Below are 20,830 nucleotides of genomic sequence, written 5' to 3' on the forward strand. Positions count from 1 at the left end.
TAGAAATCACTTAGTCCATCTTCATTTCACAGATGAAGAAACTGAGTCCCAGAGAGGACAAGTAACTTGCTCCATGAAGGGTAAATGAAAAACGCTGATTACTTGGGAAATTGTCTCTCCGTTGGAAAGGAAGAAAGATCCTCTCTTGAGGCACAGGGTTTGAAGGCCAAACCTAAGGGCACAGTATAAAGCCACTGCCTTAGGCATCTGTCCACATATGTATGTGTGTATTGACATTACATTAAAATAAATCCTGGCAGCTTCTTTTAAGACAAAAGAACCATATGCGATGGCCCCACTCTGCTCAGATGGCAAAGATTTCTTTCTTCATTTCATAAACCCACATGTCAGAAATGTGGAGGCAGCCGGCTCCGGCGATTTTGTAGCTAATTTAACTGTTCGTAAGCACCTGCTGGGAGAAGAAAGATAAAGTAAAGCAATGCCACTTTTAGTAGGGACAAAAAGGGATTACGGAGTTGAAATCCATACTTGATTCAAAAATATGTTCAAAAGTTTTCCCAGTGTATTAGTGTGTGCCTTACCACCGCATAAATGCTGACTGCTTTTCCAAGTGATGTCGATTTTCCTCCCTTAAAATAGATTTGAATTCATTTCCAATGGGGCACATAAGCAAGGAATATGCAGCAGAAGCGATCTAAAAGGAAAGCTTCTCAGGCATAAGAGACTGAAGAGATGCAGGAGGTAAAAATGTTTCGGAGAAGGAGAACAAAAGAAAAGATTACATTTTCCGGCTTTTTTTTTGTCAGAAAATGCAATTTATAACAAGTTCTATTGTCTGTAGAAGATTCCCTATTGCAGTTCTAATGTGCTTTTTTAGTATCTGAAACATAAAAGCCCATCAGAATACATCATGTGCAAACCATGGCATTAAACAGATTAGAAAACGAAATGTCATATGGTAACATGGCCAGTTCTTATGCGGTTAATTTAGTAGAAAGACAGAGAAGCTCTGCAGGAAACACTTTCTCTTGATATGCACCCTGCAGCTAAAATACCTTGTATACCTTTTTTTTTGTTGGATGGAACAATAATTTTACCAAAGTGATAAATTTAAAGCTTGTGTGATTTTAAGAGGGCACCTCAGTTAAATTAGTCCACAATGAGACTGTTCAAGTAAATTTAAGAAAAAAAAAGTATCAGGTCCCCTTTCTTTTCCCTTCTAAAATATGCCATATGAATGTCATCTCTTAGCTTTGTATTTTAAATGAGGGATGTAACTGTGTAGAGGAAAGAGCCCTAGATTTAGCATTTGGCCATTTGCTCTGTGAATATCTTTAGCATCCAGGCCTCAGTTTCTCCATTTGTAAAATGAATTTAATGACCCATGACTTACCTATTTGATCAGTCGTTCAACTTGTATTTGTTTAGTGCCTATTATATACTGGGCACTGTGCTAATTGATGAATATATAAAGAAAGGCTGCTCCTTGTAAGCCTTAACATGTTCTACAAATATGAGCTGTTGTTAAATGAACATTTTGAGCCTGACCTTCTACTCTCGCTGACATATTCAGAAAAAAAGATGTTTTTCTCCTTTTTTTTAAAAATACATTGAAATCTGACCACTAGGTTGGGGAAGTTAAATTGAGCATCCTGTATTCTCTCAGGGTCTTAAAGTCCATCATTCTTCTTAATTAGAGCTTTTTATATGGGCTCTGACTGAAATCACCTTAGTTGCCTTCTCAGGCTCTCACCTGATTCTAATTAGTCCCCTTGGAACATTAACTCAGCTCCTCCCCTTTTATCCCCCCCATGATTCATCTCATTAGAAAAACAGATAAGTGGGCTACTAATACCCGCTAGGTAAAAAAAATACCAGAGAAATCTACGCAACTAAGCAGTTTCCTAATGATAAAGAATAATGCTCCATATGGATGTGCATTGTAGAGTGTCATTGTCCATTGCCCTTTGGTTTCAGTAATTAAGTACGTCAAAAATGGGGATGATTATTTCACGATGGGGGGCAGGGGGAACCTGGAACACTGCTCAGTGATTTGGCTGAGCATGTCTCCATAAGAAGGATTTCCATGGTAGTTAATTAGTCTTTTTTTTTCCCATATAGTAACAGTATTTTGCTGATCCCAGCCCCTACAACATAATGTACCTATGCTTATATTTTGTCTTTTGCAAGAGTTGCTGAGTATTACATGGAACTTTGTGTGTGTGTGTGCCTGTGTGTGTGTGTGTGTGTGTGTGTGTGTGTGTGTGTGTGTGTGTGTGTGTGTGAGAGAGAGAGAGAGAGAGAGAGAGAGAGAGAGAGAGAGAGAGAGAGAGAGAGAGAAGATAATGTGTGGGTAGAGGAAGCAGCCCCATCCCAGAACCTTGATTCAAGGACCTGGATTCTACAGGTCTTGCCTGTCTGTGTGAGTTTGGGCAAGTCACTGATGTTTTCTAGGCTTCAGTTTCCTGATCTGTAAAAATAAGGATGTGGGACTAGATTATTTCTAATGACCCTTCCTAGTTTAGCATTCTATGCAGGAGACACCACTAAGTGTCGTGGTGCATGTCTTTTTCATATTAATGTAAAAATAATTTCCTTACGCATTGAAATGGTGACACCATTGTTCTTCTCAAACATCTCGTGATTTATTTCTTTTTTAAATACTATTTTATTTTTTTCAATTGCATGTAAAGAATGTTTTCAACATTCACTTTTATGAGATTTAGAGTTCCAAACTTTTTCTCCCTCTCTCCCCTCCTCAAGAGAGCAAACAATCTGATATGGGTTATACATATATAATCATATTAAATATATTTCCACATTAGTCATATTCTACAAAAAATCAAAACAAAATGGAAAATCCAAGAGAAAGAAAAAAACAGCAACACTACCACCAACATGGAGCAAATAGTCTCCTTCAATCTGTATTCAGACTCCAGAGTTCTTTCTCTGGATGTGGATAGCATTTTCCTTCATGAGTCTTTGGAATTGTCCTAGATCATCGTATTGCTGAGAAGAGCCAATTCTGTTAAAGGTGATCACTGCACAATGTTGCTGTTACCGTGTACAGTGTTCTCCTGGTTCTGCTCACTTCACTCAGTATCAGTTCATATAAGTCCATCCAGGTTTTTCTGAAATCTGCCTGCTCATCATTCCTTTTTTTTTTTATTAAATTATTTTATTTGTTTACAGTGTTCTACAATCACTTCCATATATCTTAGATTTTTTCTCCCTCCCTTCCCCTTACCTTCCCGTTCCCTCCCTGAGATGGTGTACAGTCTCATATAGCTTCTACACATACATTCCTATTAAATACATTTTCACCTTAGTCATGTTGCATAGAAGAATTAAAATGAATGGGAGAAACCATAAAACAAAACAGAACATAATACAAAAGAAAATGGTCTGCTTCATTCTGTGATCCAGTTCCATAGTTCTTTGTCTGGATGTGGAAGGTATTTTGCTTCAGGAGTCCATTGGGGATTTTTTAAGTCCTTGCATTGCAATGAAGTACTAAGTCTACCAGAAAAATTCCTCTCACACTGTGGTTGTTTCTGTGTACAAAGTTCTCCTGGTTCTGCTCCTTTCACTGAGCATCAGTTCATGTACATCTTTCCAGGCCTCTCTGAAGTCTTCCTGTTCATCATTTCTTATAGCACAATAGCATTTTGTTCCTTTCATATATTTTAGTTTGTTGTCATTCTGTAATTCAGGGACATCCCCTTAATTCTTTCCAATTCTTTGCCACTAGAAAAGAACTGCTATAAATATTTTTGTTCATGTGGGTCCTTTTCCCATTTTTATAGTATCTTTGGGATATAGATCTAGTAGTGATATTGCTGGATCACAGAATATGCACAATTTTATAACTCTTTGAGCATAATTCAAATTACTCTCCAGCATGGTTGGATCAGTTCACAACTCCACAGCAATGTATTAGTGTTGCAATTTTCCCACATATCCAACATTTATCATTTTCCTTTTCTGTCATGGTAACCAATCTGATCGGTGTGTGCTGGTACCTTAGAGCTATTTTGTTCATCTTTACTATAAGTATTCTGAAACCATCGATTATCCCTGAAAAAAACTTTTGATGTCTTTTCCCCCTTCCTTACCACTAGCCCTCATTTTATAGATGAAAAAACTGAATCCCAAAGTGGTTTCAAAGAATCACAGTTTGAGAGCTAAAAGGGATTCCAGTGGTTCCTTAATTCCATCTATACAAGAAATGATTGCCCAGTGTAACACACCTATCAAGAGGTCCTCCAGCCACTATTTGAAGACCTCTCAAGAGGGGAAACTCACCATCTCTTAAAGCAATCCATTACATTTTTTGGACAACTATAAGGGTTAGTAATTATCTCCTCTTTCTGATACTGAGTTTAAATTTCCCTCTTTGCAACTTCTAGCCACTGCTTCTGGTTCTGATTCCTGGAGCCAAACAGAATAAATCTTATTGATTTCCCTTAGGACAATCATTCAGATAATTGAAGATGGTTATCATGTCTCCTTGAGTTTATTCTTCTTCAGAAGAAACATCACCTAGTGCTTTCAAAGTCTTACAAACAGTAAGTAGCAGAGCTGAAATTTTAGTTCTGGCCTTGACTTCCAGCCCAGATTTCTGTACACTGGCCTGTTACTGGCTGTGACCTGTCTGGACCTGTGATTTCTCTACCAATTCCAATTAGCAAATCTGCTCTTAACTTATGGTCTTAAAGAGTTGTAAGGGGCATTGAAACGTTAAATGACTTGTCCCCTGGAGTCACAGAGCTAGAGTTTTTTAGAGATAGAACTTGAACCCAGGTCTTCCTGATTAACCAGTTATGCTTGCTTCCTCTCATATAATAGACACTTGTTGTTTCTAATAATAATAATAATAATAATAATAATGCATTTATATTGTAAGGCTCATAGTAAACTTTTATTATCTGAGTATCTCCCAAGTGACTAGTACTGTGTATACTATGTTGATTATTGCTGTCATGAGAAAAAATAATTTTGATTTACACTATTATATCCTTTTACAGTTTTTACAAAGTATTTTTCACTCTCACATCTTAGTATGTAGGCAGTGAAAATATTGCTGTTCACATGTTACAAAAGAGAAAATTGAGGTGAGGTTATTTCTTGATGGTCACACAACTAGTAAGTGTCAGAGCTAGAATTCAAACTCTGGCTGTGTTTTCTAATTCCAGAACCAGCATGAATGATCGAATGAATAAATGAATTACAGATCAAATTCCATTACAGAAATGGCAAAGAGCTGCTTAAATGTTTGTCCTTTGCGTTTTGTTTTGTTTGAGCACTTAGCTGTCAGTTCAATTGTGGCAAAATATCTGGTTTGACAGTGATTTTGTTGGCTAGTATTTGTTTTAGTGGCATTTGACCTGTATTATGATAATAGATTTATTGGCCTATTTTTTTTTTTTTTTAGTGTGACCATAGGTAGGGCAGTTCATTCTTTGGTGTTTTTAGATCCAGTAAATAATAACCCTATGAAAGAAAGGTGAAATGGTTCTGTGCTCTGTTTCTCAGGTGGGTTTTGGTTTATGAAAAGTGAAAACTGAGTTTAAAATATAACTCTGAAAAATGTAATTTTAAAGCAAAATCTTTTCCCTTTGTGAGTATAAAATATCAATCATTCTCATCATAAATCATATTTCTTCATCACCTTAAGATTTACAAAGAATTTGCCACAATGAGAAGTCTAAGACACAGAGAAGTCAAAGGACTAACCGAGGTCCATATAGCTATTAATTATTGGAACTAGAATTTGGATACAGGCTTTGTGAATTGAAATCCAGTCTCTTAATTATAGACACTGTGTAAAACATATATATTTATATATGTGTGTATATCATTGTTAGATGTGTAACTCTTAGAATAATAGGATGCTAGAGCTTTAGAAATTTTCTGCCTGCAGAATCTTTGTGTCAGAAGGGACCTCAGAGGTATCTAGTCCAATCTTCATTGGAATCCCTTCTATGACATTTCCAACAGGTAGTCATCTAGCTTTTGCTTTCATGCTTCCAGTAATGGAGAAGCCAGTTCCTTCACAGGCAACCCGTTCTAATTTTGTATAGCTTGTGAAATGTCCTTATTTCAAGCTTAAGAGCTATCCCTCTACAACTGCCACTCAATGTTTGTAGTTCTGCCCTATAGCAAGTGGCAAGAACAAAAATCGTAAAAAAAGAATGAATATCACCTACTGGTTAAAGAAATGCAAATTTAAACAACTCTGAGGTACTATCTCATACTTTTCAGATTCTCTAACATGACAGAAAAAAATGACAAGTGATTTAGAGTATGTAGAAAAATTGAGATACCAAATGCATTGTTGGTGGAATTGTGAACTGGTCTAACAGCTTTGGAGAAGAATTTGGAACTATGTTGTTGGGACTGGAAGCTCAATTCCGTGTGGACAGTCTCGGGCAGGTAAAAGTGGGACTTCTAAATCTTAGAGTCTTACGAGGCCCTCCATGAACAGCGGGGGTTCGAGAAGGTCAGACCGAGCTAGCTCGGCTAGCTCAGGTATTTCCGCCTCTCCCCCGGAGATACCTGATGGGTGGAGTCTCCCTGCCCTCGAGGTCGTCCCGGATTGGAGCACACCTAGTTACCTAACAGCATGGTATTGAGATGCAAACTGTGTGGCTGAAGATTAAGTAGGATTGAGGAAGCCAGAAAGCTCTTAGCACGTGTGGAGCCAAAGAGAAAAGTAGGGCTCCGCTTCTTTTCTTTCCTCTCTCCCCTCCCCCTCTCTCCCCGCTTGTGCTTCTACTTCCATTCCCTTAAGCTTAGCCTTCTTAGGAAATCTCCCCCTCTTCGTCCTAAGAAAGAAGAGCCCCTGCACTTGTAACTGAAACCCTGTAATAAAGCTCAACCCCTGTTTGACTCTGGAACGTCCTTTCTCTCATACGTGCATCCGGCGTGGCCAGCCGAAGACCTCAGGAGGTGAGGTAAGAAAGACTCGGGTAGCCCAATACAGGCCTCTAGGCTTGGCAGTTGTCGCCCCAACAGGGATTGGGAGCGTAGATAATCCTGGGTGCTTTTGGGGTACACCCGGAAGGGGCTGTGAAAGAAGCGAGTCCCGAATCCTAGATTCGGAAGGAGAGAAAGGGGAGAGAAGCTTCCCAAACCCCTGGGAAAAGGGCAGGGATGAGGAATCAATTGCCAGTAATAAAGCCAGAGGAACAGGAGGTCTGGGCTGAGAAACTTCACAGGGAATGCAGGGAGGCGGGGGTCACAATAGAGTTAAACGACCTCCGAGAATTTTGTAAGGAAGGGCCGGAGAGGCCAGGGTGGGATTGGAATAAGAGTGGAAGCGGAGAGAGGGGAGGGGAGAACACGGGAGGGACGGAGGACCCAGGCAAGCAGAAAGTTCAGCGGAAAGTTAAGGAGCGTAAAGAAAAAATAGACCCGGAGCTCCATCTAGCAGATGGAAAAGGCGAGGCAGGGGAGAATACGCCGTGCCTTCCCTCCGCGCCTCCTTATAACCTGCTCCATTGGTCAGACAGTTCAGGGCCACAGTCCAGTTTGGAAAAAGGAATAAGAAAGGCTATAGAGAATGGAGAAGATGTAGGGACATTTCCTGTGTTAGAAATAGTGGACCCCAGTGTCCCCGGTGGGGTTCGGAGGAGCCACATACCCATAGAGTGGAAGAGAGTGGCGACTCTTAAAGAGGCTTGTACCAAGCATGGCCCTAATTCACCCTTTGTTATAGCCATGCTTGAAACTCTCAGCGGTCAGTTCATTCTGACTCCTAATGACTGGAAGAGCTTAGCCAGAGCCTGCCTTACCCCTGGGCAGAAAGAAATAAGTACAGGGAGGGGCCAGGATCAGCTTCCCATAGCTATTGCCCTTCCCTTAAGGCACTGGAAGCTCAAAGAAAGCCAGAGACCAGTGTGGGGAATAGGAGGGTGCCAAAATACCTTAGAGACAATGCACCCAGTAAAGTGGGAGGCAGAGGATCGCCAAAGGACCGTATGGCCGTTGGTGATTCCAGGACTTAGTTTTAACATCTGGGGCAGGGACATTATGAGCCGCCTCGGGATGAAGCTATCAAATTTTTAGTAAGGGCCATTGCTGTTGTACTGGAGTCCCCACCCTTGAATTGGAAGTCAGACACCCCGATTTGGGCTTTGACTCCAGAAAAACTCCAGGCACTACAACTATTGGTTAAGGAGCAATTAGCACCCTGGAATGCTCCTGTGTTTGTTATAAAGAAAAATTCTGGGAAAGTCAGGTTCCTTACAGATGTTAATGAAGCATTTGTAAGCACCTGGCAGCAGCTATACCTAAGTAAAAGAGCCACTATGCATTCTTATCATCTTTACCTTAAAGGCGATCCTCGCTAAACAAAGAAGGGGAAAAGGTCGCCTAATACAATCAGAGCTAAGATTAAGAGGCCTAATACAATCAGAGCTAAGATCAAGAGGCCTAATACAATCAGAGCTTGATACAGCTGTCTCAAAAGGCTCACATACTACTCCAGCTATGAGACATTTTAAGATACTAATAGGGGGTCGAGGGTATGTTTGTGTCTCCACAGGAAAAGGTGATGCGTGGATTCCCATTAGAAGGATCCGTAGGTGGGAACCGAGGTCGGAGACGACGGAGACGCAGGAGGCGGAGACCCCGGAGAGCCCAGAGACCCCGGAGAAGGATCATACACCACCTGAGCCTGCTGCTGACAGCTTTAACCTTGCTGCCCAGAGAGGAAGCAGCCCTCATCACAACCGCAGACACTGCTGCTGACAGTTTCCCATCTAGGCATCCTTTTTTCGCCAGCTGAATGAGGACTTTGATATCACAAACCCAGGACACTTGGGTGGGGAGGAGGTGACCAATTTTCCACCTGTATAGATCCATTTGCAAGATTAAGGGAGTGGTGGTGTAAGGCGCCTACACCACCTGCTTCTCTTAAAATATGCTTTGGGATTTTAGTTGATTGCACTTCCCCAGTTGTAACTCAGCCATTTAGTTTCATCTTTGTTTTATTTGATGCCTCCCTTTGTCAGTTGTGCTAGCTGCAGATTTCTGTGTGAATGAAGTCTTGTTGTAAGGTACTCATATGCTAAAGGCCTTCCTAATCCACTCAGCCTCCAGCCACTGTTTGCTCTAGAGCCAGGTGCGCTCCGCGCATAACAAAGAAGGGGATATGTTGGGACTGGAAGCTCAATTCCGTGTGGACAGTCTCGGGCAGGTAAAAGTGGGACTTCTAAATCTTAGAGTCTTACGAGGCCCTCCATGAACAGCGGGGGTTCGAGAAGGTCAGACCGAGCTAGCTCGGCTAGCTCGGGTATTTCCGCCTCTCCCCCAGAGATACCTGATGGGTGGAGTCTCCCTGCCCTCGAGGTCGTCCCGGATTGGAGCACACCTAGTTACCTAACAGCATGGTATTGAGATGCAAACTGTGTGGCTGAAGATTAAGTAGGATTGAGGAAGCCAGAAAGCTCTTAGCACGTGTGGAGCCAAAGAGAAAAGTAGGGCTCCGCTTCTTTTCTTTCCTCTCTCCCCTCCCCCTCTCTCCCCGCTTGTGCTTCTACTTCCATTCCCTTAAGCTTAGCCTTCTTAGGAAATCTCCCCCTCTTCGTCCTAAGAAAGAAGAGCCCCTGCACTTGTAACTGAAACCCTGTAATAAAGCTCAACCCCTGTTTGACTCTGGAACGTCCTTTCTCTCATACGTGCATCCGGCGTGGCCAGCCGAAGACCTCAGGAGGTGAGGTAAGAAAGACTCGGGTAGCCCAATACAGGCCTCTAGGCTTGGCACTATGTTCAAAAGGCTATCAAATTGTGCATATTGTACTGCTACTATATCTGTATCACCAAGATATGAAAGAAAAAGGAAAGGTACCTATTTGTACAAAAAGAAAATATTTATAGCAGCTCTTTTTGTGGGGGGAAGAAATTGGGAATGGAGGAGATGACCATCAATTGGAAAGTGGCTGAACAAGTTGTGATATATAATTGTGACAAAATTCTATTGTACCATAAGAAATGGTGAGCAGGATTATTCAGAAAGACCTGAGAAGACATATATGAGCTGATGCAAAGTGAAGTGAACAGAACCAGGAGAACATTGTACACAGTAACAGGAATATTACAAGGATGATCAACTGTGCAAGACTTATTTGGCTACTCATAATGATTCAACCCAGTTCCAAAGTACTCATGATGAAAAATGCTAATCATATGCAGAGAGAGCACTGATGAACTCTCAGTACAGATTGAAGCATGCTATTTTTTGCTTTATTTTTTCTTTTTTGTGTATGTTTTCTTTTGCAATATAGCTAATATGGAAATATGTTTCAATGACTTCATATGTATAATTGATATCAGATTGTTTCCTTTCTCAAGAAGTGGGGAAGGGGGGGGGAGAGCATTTGGAAATCAAAATTTTATTAAATCAATGTTAAATTTTTTCATGTATTTAAAAATATTTAATAATTACATATATACATTATGTGTATATATGTAAACATTATGCCACTTGCCATGATAAGGCTTCACATAGCTGCCTAAGCTCTTTCAATTTTTGTATGGCATGGTATTCTGACTTTTGTCCATGTCTCTCCTCAAGTGAAACCTACTCTAGCTTGTCAGTATTTTTGCTAAAATGTGGCACCCAGAACTGAATATAGTACTCCAAATGTTGTTTGACAAGACAATTACAGCCATTCTGTCACCTCCCCTATTTGATACTCCATATCTCTTAATGCAGCCTAGGACAGTAGTTACTATTTTGGCTGCCCCTTCATACTGTGGATACTGATTACAATTTAAGTGCATTAAAATTTCACATAGGAAGAGACTTATTTCAACAGAAGAGTAATGACTTGTCCATGGTCATGGACCTAAGTTAATGAGAGAGCTAGGGCTACAGTCCATCTCTTTTGGCTTGCATTCAATAATCTTCCCATCATACCAGGATGCTTTACATGCTGATACTATTTGAGGGGCATTCGTTTTACAGAATATGCTATGAATTAAGTGTTTTTTCACATTTTTAACGTGAGGTAGAGAAATTTTGATTACATTGCATCAGTGGATTGGTAGGAAAGAGAAAAAAGAGATAACTGAGAATGAATGAGAAATAAGAGGGGGGGAGGGAGACACTGAGGCTTTCTATATATTCATGTGAGGATTATGTGGGATACATAGCAATTTTGTTATGGTGTAATTTTTTTTAAACAGAAATGGTCATGCCTGGGTTCTTCTTCAGACAAAGCTGAAATCAGAACGTTTGACCTTGACTAGAAACTGAACTTAGCCACTTTCCTCCATTAGCTAGTTTTCTGATATTTGAACAATGGATTTTTTCTTTTTTGCTATGAACATGTGCTTAATTATTCTCTTTTCCTGAATTTTTAATTCCATGGTTTAAAAAAAAAACCCTGTATTTTATTGCAAGAAAATGTACAAAAATTGCATTTCTTAAAAAGTACACATCAGTGGCTATTGGTGTGGAGGGATCAAGTGGTTCCAGAATTACCAAGTAATGAAACAGGATCAAACTTAGTGAAGCACACAAAAAGTTTGTTTAAAATGAAAAAAATCATAATGCAAATCATCCCTTTGAAATAGCCTAACTCTTAGAAAACAAGCAAAGAGATATAGAGGAACCTGCCAAAGGAGGAATTGTTTAAAGGTTCCTCCTTAGTGTACTGTAGACATCTTAAACTTAGAAGAACAGTGAGAAGACCAGTAAAAAAACAAACACTATCTTGTCACAGTAAGAAGGAAGGAAAAAAAAAAGACTTTCCATAGACAAGACAAAGACTAGAGTACTAAAGAATGAAAAAAAGAAGCAATTTTTGTTTTATTGAAGGCTATATCAAACCATTGTGGGAAAAAGTTTTGGTAGCCTGTAAGAGCTCAGTATCTTGATCATGCTATAAAACATCTACCTGTTCAAAAATGGTTGTAGCATTAAAAAAAAAAAAATCCAATAGGTCTAAAAGTTTAGTCTCATTGAGGTAATGATGGACTCTAATAAATATACAGATATAATGAGAAGCAGATTGCTCATGTGTTGGAGAGGTTCCCACATGGAAATGAACTTACCTTATGTCATGTTTTATGTGAAGTTGCCTTTTCCCCCCCTAAAGATGAGGATAAATGTATTTCAGTGATTTTATAATCTGCTAAAAATCTACGAACCATAAAAAGCCTAGACTTGGGAAAAAAATTATTCACCAAAGGTACACTTTAAGTCCACTTTGCGCTTCTGGGTCACATGACCAATAAGACGCAGCACTAGGTATTTTCTTTAATCTTCACAATCCTTTAAATCTCTCCTAAATAGGAATTATACAAAGGCATAAAACAAGTTTAGCTGTCTTCATGGTCTCTAGGACTAAGATGTAAATGAAGTAAAAACCCAGTGAACTAATAGCAGAGAAAGCTAATCCTCACCATCCATCATGTTGCCAGGGCAGCATAAGCTGACCCAAATACTTGCAACAAAATTCAGCATTACCCCTTCTTCCTCCCTCTTCTAGGGAAAACCAAGTGGGAGACACTTGTCCTGGCTGGGACACCAGTGTGGAAGATTTCTGTTCTGTAAAAGTACTCCTCTAGAAGATTATGGGAGAAAAGGAATTGGGGCAAGACATCTACGTGTGACTATATGGCACTCCACTAAACTTGAGGGAAAGAATCTGGAATCCATCTCAGGTCAGTTCTACCATCACATAAGTCACTTGGGGCAGGTACTGAGGAATATGAAACAAGAATTTCCCAGGTTGGGAGGAGGCTGAAATGGCTTTGGGACCTAGTTCTGAGGTAAACTGCTTTTAAAAGGTAAGGAATCAGAAGGTGAGCAACAGGGGAAAATCACAGGTTTGAAAGGAGCCTGAAATAGCTAAAACTATCATGAGGAAGAAAACTCAATTAAAGACTTTGTGTATAAGCCAACAGGGAAAACATAGATAACTAAAGAGAAAATTACCTCTAGATCAGCTAAAAGAAACCAGACATCAGTGAATAAATATGACAAGAAAAAGTACAATGAATTAATACTTGATGAAACAGGGGACTCTTTGGATTCTCAAGAGGGTACCAGCCCACAACAGGATGTTCCTGATGATTTAAAAGATAAATAAGAATGATGAAAATAGAACTTATGACCTGCGTAGCAGAAACTTGGCAGAATAGACAAAAATAACTTCACCAAAGAGAGGATATGTAGAGACAACTTCAGGATTTTAGATCTCCCAGAAGAACCCAAGTCAAAATACTTGAATGCTACAATGTAAGAAAAAACATATAAGAAAACTGCCCAGAACTTCTGAACATAGAAAACAATGTGTTGATTGAAAGAATTCACAGGTTACCTGTAGGAGAAAAGCATAACAGATCAAACAACAAAACCAAAAACACCAACAGACCTTGATGTTTAACTGGGGGGGAGGGGAAGAGGAGAAGAAATAAATAGATAAAAAATAAAGGAACTAATGCATTAAATAAAACTTTAAAATTTGTAAAAAGTGTAACACAAATTAGGGCAACAGTTGAAGTGAGGGAAATAGGATGGAAATAGAGTCACCTTAAAATAAATTAAGCTTAAATAACTGAGGAGACAAAGTATTATGTTTTAGAGGTAAGAGTGAGACAAAATCCTAATTTGGAAAAAAAAATTAGAGGCAAGTAGAGGAAAGTATAAACCTAAATCACAATTGTAAATGTGAATGGATTAAATAATCCAATAAGATGAAAAAAAGTAACAGTTTGGATAAGAGAACAAAACTACACAATCTGTTGGTTACAAGAATCATTTTTGAAATGCTTACACAGAATAAAAATGAGGGGATAGGAAAAAATTGTTAGGCAGCAGGTGAATCAAAAGAAGTAGGAAATGCAATTATGCTCTCATATAAAGGAAAAAAAAAACCAGAACATAAAAAGGGAGAATCAAGAAAACTACATTATACTGAAAGGACCCATAGACAAAGACACAAAAGCAAAAAGCAATATCAATATTAAATATATATATATATATTTCAAGAGATTTAGCATTCAAATTCATAATGAGTAAATTAACTTAGTTATAAGATTATATAGACAATAATCGTGGAAGGAAATTTCAATATCCCTTTCTCAGTTTTGGATAAATTTATTGAAAAGATAAAGAAAAGTGAAAATATAGAACTGAACAAATTACTGGAGAAAGTATGAATAAAACAATTATTGCTTACTATAAGTGGACCTTCTATACATACATCTCAAAACCACAGAGAACTTTTGCAAAAATTGATCATGTATGAGGGCAGAGAAATATTTTAAAAAAATGAAAAAAGGCATAAATAATAAATACAAAAAATAATCGGAGAGTAAAAGTAAAATACAGAAACTCAAATGGAGACTTTAATAAAATCCTAAATAATGAGTGGGTCAAAAAATAAGTCATAGAAACAAGTTATGATTATGTGAAAGAAAATAGTGATGAAACCAAATATCACAATTTCTGGGATGCAGTTAAAGCAGACCTTAGGAAAGAAAAAACATCACTTCCTTATCAGTTAATACACATTTTTAAAATACCAGGCACTCTAAACACTGGGTATTCAAAAAGAGGTAAAAGATTGTTTATGCTCTTGGGGATCTTACACTCTAATAAGAGAGATAACATATGAACACAAATATACCGACAAGCTAGAGACAGGCTAAATAGGAAGTAACAAACAGGAGGAAGGTAGAAGAATTAAATGGACTTGGGAAAGACTTTTTGTAGAAGATGGGAATTTAGTTGGGACTTAAAGCCAGGCATGGAGGGACAGTCTGAGAAAATACAAGAGCTGAGAGATGGATGGTCTTTGTGGGACAGCCAGGAGGCCAGTGTCACTGGATCAAAGAGTTTGTGGTGGGGACAGAGTATAAAAAGGCCATAAAGGTAAGAGGATCCTAGATGATGAAGGACTTTGAATGGCAGACAGAGCATTTTGTATTTGATTCTGGAGGTTAAAGGGAGGCACTAGAGTTTATCAGAGAATGGCATGATCTGACCTATGCTTTAGGAAAATCAATTTTGTGGCTGAATGGAGGATGAATTAGAGTGGAGAGAGACTTGAGGCAGGCTGACCCCCTAGTAGGCTATTGTAATAATTAAGGTGTGAGATGAGACCCTGCATTAAAGTGGTGGCAGTATTAGAAGAGACAAGAGGATGTATTTGGAAGACAAGGCAAGGCTGATCAACAGGCCTGGGCAACAGCTTGGATATAGAAGGTGAGAAATGGGAATCCAGGGTGACCTCTAGGTTGTAAGCCTCTGGGAGTGTGGGAGGTTGGTGGTGCTCTCTACAGTAATGTTGAGGTCACAGTTGGGAGAGTGGTTTGAGTGTGAAAAAATTCACTTAGGTGATGCTCTTTTAGCCAGCAAAAGCTGCTTTTATTTATGGGAAAAGTACATGGACCTTTTTAGCAAAAAGCTAATTGAGGCACTAATATTTGGGGGAGTTAGGCTTATATAGAGGTTTGAGAATGATGAGGTAATTTTAAAGTTTTTTATGAGGGTTAGAGATTAAGGACAGGACAAGAAAGGATTTTATGACATAGGATGAGGAAGATAAAAGTAGTTTTGATCTGGAATAAGGTGTTTAGGGTTTTATGGGGGGTTAAAGATTAAAGATAGGGTAGGGGGACACAGGATAAAGATTAAGAACAGGGCAATGGGGACATAAGTTAAAGATTAGAGACCAGGGGAACACAGAATAAGGGAGATATCAGATTAAGGAGAAGTTTTTTTATGGTATTTCAAGATAAGGGGCAAAGGACATTAGGATGTTCTCAAGTTACAGGATGAGCTGCAGAATGAGTTCTCTCCCCTCCCCCAGCAGTGACCTCACAAAGCACTAGAAAAACTACCCTTAATATTATTCTTAATCCCTAAAGTACCATTTGTGTCCACATCACTAATAAGAAAGGGAAGAGGGAGGAAGACTTTCACAGGAAAGATGAGCTTCCATTTTGAACGTTTGGTTTAAGATGTCTATATCCTTACATACATATTTTAACAAAATAAAAAAAATTAGCTAAGTATTCATTAAAAATTAGAAAACCAACAAATAGAACAAAGATGAAATATATATTAAAAGGAGATATTAAAATATAGGAGAACTAGATAAATTGGAAACTAAAACCATCCTTATAGAAATGATAAATAAAAAGCTGGTTCTTTAAAAAAATTAATAAAATTGACAAACTTTTAGCCAATCTACTTAAAAAGAAGGCAGAAAGCCCAATCAACAAGATATTAAATGAAAAAAGTAAAATCACAGTAAAACCTGAAACAATAAAAACAATTATAAGTTACATGCTGTTAAATATACAGTTAACTGTTAACAAAACTGAGAACAGAAGAGAAATAAAGTGAAACTTTCAAAAATATAAAATATCCAAACTAACAGAAGCTCAGATAGAAATCTTAATAATCTTATCAGAGGAAGGAAATTAAAATAATTGCAAAGAAACGTTCAAAGGAAAACATTCTTGGTTCTGAGGGGTTCACAAAAGAATTTTGTCAAACTTTTAGGAACAATTCATACCAACGCTACACAAATCTTAAAAATTGAGAAAGCACATTTTCAGATTCCTTTTATAAGAAAAATATTGCCCTAATACTCATAATTTATTGATTTAAATATGTAAGAAAATGTTATTACAGTCATTTATAATTCACCTCAGGAAAGACCGAAGTAAAAATGTAAAAAAATATCATTCAATAATATTTTCTTATTACCTGTGTGACCTTGGGTAAGTCAGTCAGCCTTTTAAAGCCTCTGTTTCCTTTTCTTTAAATTGAGGTAGTTAGGTTCAACACCCATCTCCAGCTTCACATATATGAACTTATGATTTCCTGAGATATCCTCTAAGCTTTTTGAATGGATTGTAGGGAAATAAGAAGTTATTAGAAAGCTCAAAAACCCTGCCATTCAAGAGTATTCACTTGGACAAAGTTTGGATTTTGAATTTTTTTAAAATTTATGTGAGTGCAACAAACTGTTCCCCAAGTACCTCAGTGGATAACACATTTTCCCCCAGAAAACTGTGTATCATAAATCTATTATTCCAGAATTCAATTTGGGGAATGATTGCATACAGACCTCTGAAAGGCATTGAAAAAGATTAGGGATGTTATCTGCATGGGAGAGCTGCTGTGAGACTGGGGAAAATGGACAGATTTCTACATTTCTGGAAGTCAGTGTTTGTTTACCTGTGAATTGACATCATTTTTATACTCCTAAGGGAAATCAGATTTTGCTCTGCCTTAGCGTTTGAGAACCGAACCATTTCAGAGCAAAGTTCTTTTAAATATTGGAAATAGACTGATATTTCTACATTGTACTTATACTAATTTTGTTTTAAGAATAAACCTTGTTGGTACCATCATCACATAGACACCTTTAACCTACCCCTATGGAAACACAGTAAGAGGTGCATAAAGCAGTTTATGGGTATGGGTAGGTTCTGGGCTGTCAATTATTTTGCCCCTAATCTAACATGTGAAAAACAATGATAAATATGAGTTCTCTGGGGAAAAGATTAGATATAAAGTTAAAACTGGAATCTTTTTTTTTTAAGAACAAATTATATTTGACCAGATTATTTTTTTCTGTTTTATTATGTTTTATTTTTCCCCCTAGAATGGTATAATGAGTTTTGGGGATATTCTTGCTGAGCACCTCTGTGGAAGATGTGTTTAGAAGGTCTATTTATGGGACTATCTGATAGGGCTATGGGGAGTTCTTGATGGAATGTACCAGGAGGAAGTCTTAAGCTTATCTAAGCTTATCCTGGGAGATTACAGAAACTCAGAGAACCAGGATTTCTACTGGCTCAAAGAAAATATTTCAGTTCTGTGCAAACAAGGATTTTTTGTTATATTTTGATTTCATATAGAGAGGTATTTTGAGGGAACTAAATCATGGGCCACCTCAATTATATTGACCCAGATGGAGAGGGAACTTGAAAATGAAGAGGTTGAAATAAATGGACCCTGAGGCCTGTAGACTGATGATCTGTAATTTACATGTTACTCTAGGAACATCTGTTGAAGGAACTGGAAATGTTTAGGGGGGAACAAGGATAGGAACAAGCGTTAATCAGTGTACCAGGCACTGTGCTATGTTCTTACAGATATTATCTCATTGGATTTAATTTGATTTGAGATTATAATCTTATTTGTCCTGGAAAAAAAAAAAGATGTTGGGCAGGTGGACTGGAAGAGGAACAGTTCACTATAATTGCTTTAAAATATTTGGAAAAAGGAAAATTACTCTTACTTCATAAAGTAGAACTATAACCAGGATGTTGGATTTATGAGGAGAGGGATTGCAGTTCAGTATTAGGCAAACCTTTCTAATATTCATTCAGCAATTAGAAATAGTGAGAAACAATTGGATGACCACTTGTAAGGGTCACTTTATGGAGACTTCTTGTATTGTGTGTGGATTTTCACCAGATTGGCAGTCCTAGGATTTGATGAATCTACGAATAGATGATAAGGAGGTTATTTCCAGATGTTAATCATCAAAATAGCATCTAATTGCTAGTAAGGATTTGAGATTTCAGATGCTGGTTCAATCCCTATATGTTTTCAGTAAGGCATTTTCTACAATAACTATGAGTTTCCCTGTCCTTCAAACATCTAGAAGTACTGAAAATGATCTGGGGCTTTGGCCCATGGTATCAGCAAGAGTGGAAGTGTAGTTTTGGGGTCAAGAGAGGAGAGACAGCATAGCCATATTAGGGTTATGTTGGAAGCACATGTGGTTCTGAGGCAATTGCTAAATTTTCTTAGTAAATATTCAATTAATATCTCAGTAATTAAAAAATGCTTTGAATCAGAGACTGATTTATTGTTTTGTTGATTGTCTAGACTTAAGAAAGTGATGGTGTAAATTTAATCATGCAAATTAAACTTAAAAATATGTTGCCAATAAATTCGACAATCTAAATGAGGTGAGTGAGTATTTTTAAAAATATAAATTGCCCAGATTAACAGAAGAAGAAGTTGAATACTTAAACAACCCCATCTCAGAAGAAGAAATTGAACAAGCCATTAATGAACTCCCTAGAAAAAAATCTCCAGAGCCGGATGGATTTACAAGCAAATTCTATCAAACATTTAAAGAATAGCTAATTCCAATACTGTATAGACTATTTGGAGAAATTGGGGAAGAAGGAGTCCTCCCAAATTCTTTTTATGATACAAATATGGTTTTGATACATAAACCAGGAAGGGACAAAACAGAGAAAGAAAATTATAGATCATTTTCTCTAATGAATATAGATGCAAAGTTTTAAATAAGATTTTAGCAAAAAGAATACAGCAGCTTTTCACAAGAATAATACATTATGATCAGGTAGGATTCATACCAGGAATGCAGGGCTGGTTCAATATTAGGAAAACTATTAGCATTATTGACCATATCAACAACAAACCTAACAGAAACCACATGATTATCTTAATAGATGCAGAAAAAGCTTTTGACGAAATACAATGCCCATTCCTATTAAAAAACACTGGAGAGCATAGGAAGAAAGGGAACTTTCCATAAAATAATAAGTGATATCTACCTAAAACCTAACAACAAGCATTATATGCAATGTAGATAAGCGAGATGCATTTCCAGTAAGATCAGGGGTCAAACAAGGATGTCCATTATCACCACTATTATTCAGTATGGTATTAGAAATGTTAGCTGTAAGCTGTAACAATTGGACAAAATAAAGAAATTGAAGGAATTAGAACAGGCAAAGAAGAAACTAAGTTATCACTCTTTGCAGATGATATGACGATTTACTTAGAGAATCACAGAGATTCAATTAAAAAACTACTTGAAATTATAATCAATTTTGGCAAAGTTGCAGGTTACAAAATAAACCCACACAGATCTTCTGCATTCCTATATATTAGTAACAAAGTCCAACATCAAGAGATAGAAATCCCATTTAAAGCTAGGGTAGGCACTATAAAATATTTGAGCGTTTACCTGCTAAAACAAACGCGGGAACAATATGAACACAATTACAAGACACTTTTTGCACAAACAAAAGTGGAAAAACATCAGTTGCTTGTGGGTAGGCCGAGCCAATATAATACAAATGACAATTCTACCTAAATTAATTTACTTATTTAGTGCCATACCAATTAAACTATCAGATAATTATTTTCTAGAGCTGGAAAAAATAAAATCAAAATTCATCTGAATGAACAAAAGGTTCAGAATATCAAGGGGACTAATGAAAAGAAATGCTAGGGAAGGTGGCCTGGCTCTACCAGATCTCAAATTGTATTATAAAGCAGCAATTATCAAAACTACTTGGTACTGGCTAAGAAACACAAGGGTAGACAAGTGAAATAGGTTAGGTACTCAAGACACAGTAGGCAATGAATATAGCAATCCACTGTTTGATAAATGCAAGGACCCCAGCTTCTGGGATAAGAATTTACTGTTTGACAAAAATTGCTGGGAAAATTGCATAACAGTGTGGCTGAAGCTAGGCATAGACCAGTGCCTGACACCGTACACAAAAATGAAGTCCAAAGGGGTACACCATCTAGGTAAAAAGGTTGATACTGTGGACAAATTGGTGGAGCAAGGAATAGTGTTTTTATCAGATTTATGGGGAAGGGAAGATTTTTTGACTAAATAGGAGACAGAAAGCATTATGAAGTGCAAGATGGATAATTTTGACTACATTAAACTGAGAAATTTTTGCACAGCCAAACACAATGCAACCAAGATTAGGACAGAAGCAGAAAACTGGGAAAGAATTTTTGCAACTAGTATCTGTGATAAAGGCCTCATTTCTAGAATATATAGAGAACAGTCAAATCTATAAAAATACAAGTCATTCCCCAATTGAT

The 20,830-nt window shown here is 37.7% G+C and overlaps 1 long non-coding RNA gene across 1 annotated transcript in view; it reads left to right on the plus strand.

The window, feature by feature from the left end:
* The window catches only part of LOC140521184 (uncharacterized), a 197,399-nt gene that overhangs the window by 55,696 nt on the left and 120,873 nt on the right, over positions 1 to 20,830 (plus strand). The window contains exon 2 of the long non-coding RNA XR_011972825.1: positions 12,462 to 12,636. This is a non-coding gene — a long non-coding RNA (uncharacterized lncRNA). The remainder of the gene's footprint in view (positions 1 to 12,461; positions 12,637 to 20,830) is intronic.

The sequence above is a fragment of the Notamacropus eugenii genome, chromosome 1, assembly GCF_028372415.1.
Source record: "Notamacropus eugenii isolate mMacEug1 chromosome 1, mMacEug1.pri_v2, whole genome shotgun sequence".
In the NCBI taxonomy this organism is placed as follows: domain Eukaryota; kingdom Metazoa; phylum Chordata; class Mammalia; order Diprotodontia; family Macropodidae; genus Notamacropus; species Notamacropus eugenii.